Source organism: Dipodomys spectabilis, unplaced genomic scaffold (assembly GCF_019054845.1).
Source record: "Dipodomys spectabilis isolate Male_0828 unplaced genomic scaffold, ASM1905484v1 ptg000616l, whole genome shotgun sequence".
NCBI lineage: Eukaryota > Metazoa > Chordata > Mammalia > Rodentia > Heteromyidae > Dipodomys > Dipodomys spectabilis.
Window position 1 is genome coordinate 187,795 of NW_024871293.1, and position 3,646 is coordinate 191,440.

At 32.8% G+C, this 3,646-nt stretch overlaps 1 pseudogene; it reads left to right on the forward strand.

Moving 5' to 3' along the window:
• The first annotated feature begins 2,697 nt into the window (after window positions 1-2,697).
• LOC122101025 lies at window positions 2,698-2,797 on the forward strand (annotated as a pseudogene).
• Window positions 2,798-3,646: the final 849 nt, after the last annotated feature.

Here is a 3,646-nt window from a genome sequence, read left to right on the forward strand (position 1 = left end):
TTTCTATGGGATAATATTTTCTACTACCTATAAGTTTTGGAAAAAGAAGAAAATTAAAATTTACTACTATAGAGGAATATGATAGAAATAGAAGACAGATTTTATGTTTGTCACATCTCTGATGAGTATCCATATTCAAGACTTACTATGTTAGACTTATAGGGAAAACATAAAACAACGTATGATAAGGCAACTATTTGTGGCTTTTTAAAATGTACCTTATTAAGTGATGAAATTTACTTTATTAGCTAATGTTTGCGTTTGAAATTTGGGAGGTTGATCTATTTAACATATTTCTGGAAGGCACCTACTGAACAACACAAATGGTGGGTGGTATTATTTCTACACTTTAATGAGTGGTTGAAACAATGGCATTAGTGTTGGGTAAATAAATCAACTCTATTGTAACTTGCTCCCTACACTTGAAAAGCTTATAATGTCACTAAGGATCATCTATTTGTCAAATGTTATTTTGGCGATTGTGATATTTAAAAGTTTATTTGAAAAAAAAATACACTTTCAGGAGATTAAATGTTTTGAGAATGACAACATTTTATACCACAGAACCAAGTTTTACTGTAGTACCAAAGTTTTGAAGCACTAAGGATCTTCACAATTAATGTTTTTCTGGATTACATTTGACCTCTAAGTCAAGTTTTCCGGGCCTGGTTAGACCAATTACAGATCTATTTTTCCAGGTAATATTTTCTGGGCCCACTAATGCTGGACTGAAATCTTTCATTAATCATTAGGGGAGGGGTATTAAAAATAATTTTGTGACACTTTGTGATGTTGTTCACTAATATGGTCTGGTCATCTGTAAATTGAAAATTTGAATTACAGTACTTTCTCTCAGAGTTTATGATCTCATCCTTCATTTTAAGTTCCCTTGCATTTCACAATTGCTTACTGCTAATTCCTTCTTCTCAAAGAATTGAGGCCCTAAAATATTATAGGAAATGAGAAATTAAGATGGGTCTTCAATTACATTCTGTTGGCATGTTGTATGGGCCTAGGTGAGAAGTCTTGCACCTGTTATCTGATGATGCAGGTAACTGGGACCTAGGATCCTAGGACCCATGGGTCCTGCAGAAAAATATCTTTTAGAGATCATATCAGCAAAATTTGGGTATAATCAGTAGGAATGCTTCAGAAATATGGAGAAAAACATTTTGGGACCAGCGAGTTAAAACCATGAACAGGGCAGAAGACTAAAATCCCTTATAGATTAGAGGAAAACAACATTTTTTTACCATGTGAATTCAGAAGACCAAGAACACTTAGAAGGTATCACAAGCTTATACTCAAGACATTACATTGATACTTTTTATATTCCGATATATATTCTAAACCTAATTATTTATTTTTTTATTTTATTTATTTTTTTTGGGGGGGGGTGTTCCGATCGTGGGGCCTGAACTCTGGGCCTGGGTGCTGTCCCTCAGCTCTTCAGCTCAAGGCTAGCGGTCAAACGACTTGAGCCACAGCGCCACTTCTGGCTTTTTTCTTTTTGCTTATGTGGTGATGAGGAATCGAGTCCAGGGCCTCAGTTATGCAAGGCAAGCGCTCTACCACTGAGCCACCTTCCCAGCCCTAAACCTAATTATTTATATTCCAATTCTATTCATTGGAATAAATAATTATCAATTTATTTATCAAATTATCAATTAATTCTAGTAAGTTTCACTGTGTGAAATATAAAATCAGCAAATATAAAATAAAATATATATCTATGTATAAAATAATAAAAAAACAGCACATGTTTTACATTGTTCTGTGGTGGTTAGGGTATTAAAGACAACTTTGTTTTAAAGTAATATTGCATTATCTCTACCACAGTATTTCGTAGAGCTAGACCTAAAGTTTTACCATTTGTGGATTTACAGTCTGGAGACAAGAGGAAACACTGTGATTAAAGCATTACTAATTTAAGGCCTAATATCGAGGAGAAACACATGGACTTCTCCTGGAGCTATGGAAATATTTGTTGATAGAAAGACAGTAGTGTCAGTTCCTTCCTGGTTGGAAGGTAGACAGACCATGACACTAGGTAATCATGCATATGAACAATTTTTCACCTTTTTGGCTTTAGCTACTTTTGAAATGGTAGGTATCATAAACAATTATATTTTGATAAAATACCTTCTGGTCTGAACAGTTCTGTCTGAACTGTTCATCTCTCTATGATCCCTTGTAACTAAGATTAGTCTTCTTCCAGTAAGACAAAGTATGACTTCAGGGTAAGATATTCTGGTTGGTCTGTTCCTACATGGAAGAAGGGTAAAGGGTCAGGTAGACATTTGTGCCAGTAAGACCTCATTTGGGAAATTTTAAGCTGGAGAAGTTTAGAAGTAGCTCTTAAGCAAGGTTTACTTTGGATCCATTAGCTCCACAAAGCTAACTCAGTTGGACAAATAAGTACTTGAAAAAGCCATCACTTTTGGACCTAGCTATAAATGCTTCAAAGTATGATCAAATCTAAAATGAAAAAGACTTAAAATAGTCAGTGACAAAAAAATTGCAAATGTGAGCAATCGACAAAACAATATAATTTTTCCACTATATACACAATTTTAGGAAAAAACGATCAATAGTATTGTTAGGAACAATAAGGTTTCCTTGTTACAAATAGACACGCAAAGATATAAGCCTATATGAAGATTGCATCATTAACTACTTAAATTTAGAGGATACTACATGCTTCAGCAGCACGTCTACACAAATTAAAACAATACAGAGATTAACATGGCATTTGCACAAGGATGAAATGAAAATTTGTATAGTATTCCATATTTTTCATTCTTCAGATGCAAGAAATGAAAAGCAGTTGTTAAAAAGTTGATTACATAATTACAAGAGTAACAATACATGTAAGTCCTAGAATTAAAGGTTAGTTTCATATCAGTGTATTAAATCTTCACATCAGAAATGCCTTTACATAGCATAACCTTTACAAAACTTTTGAAATTAGTTAAATTCTCATTTTATCCCAAAGAAATATACTAGTATAAGGACCTAGAAAAAAAAAGGAATCTTTAACTTTATATATGGAATGCAATCTTACAGGACACATTTATTAATGAACCTATGTATTACAAAACAATGTAGAATTCAAATTATATCTAGGAGAGAATGAAATAGATTATGGATATTATGCAAACACAGAATATAGAATATTTAAAAATATCCTTTTTTTCAGACAAGCACAAGAAATATCTTTAGTTTTTGTACTACTCATTTCAACAGATAAATTCAAATTATTTCTGATTTAAAAAAATCACAAACTCTGCAGAAATCATTATACATGTATACAAAAACAAAGTCTTGAATATACTTTAACATCAAAATCAGACAATTCACTTGGAAGAATTCCCCAGAATTTTTACAGGAAGATATTGCTGTTATTTGGATTGTGAAAATATTTTCTATGGACACAAAGAATGGACTGGCACTTTCATGCAATTGTTTCGAACATATTTATAAGATGATTTCTTTGTTGCTTTGTATGTCCCTCCCCCATGGCATAACCCCTGCTTTCACCGTATTTGATGTTGGTATAATTTGTGGCTGGGAAGGGAAAAAAAAAAAACAAACCTTTAAATAGGGATACAGGTGGACCCATTGCAACGAGATGTACAAATTGTTA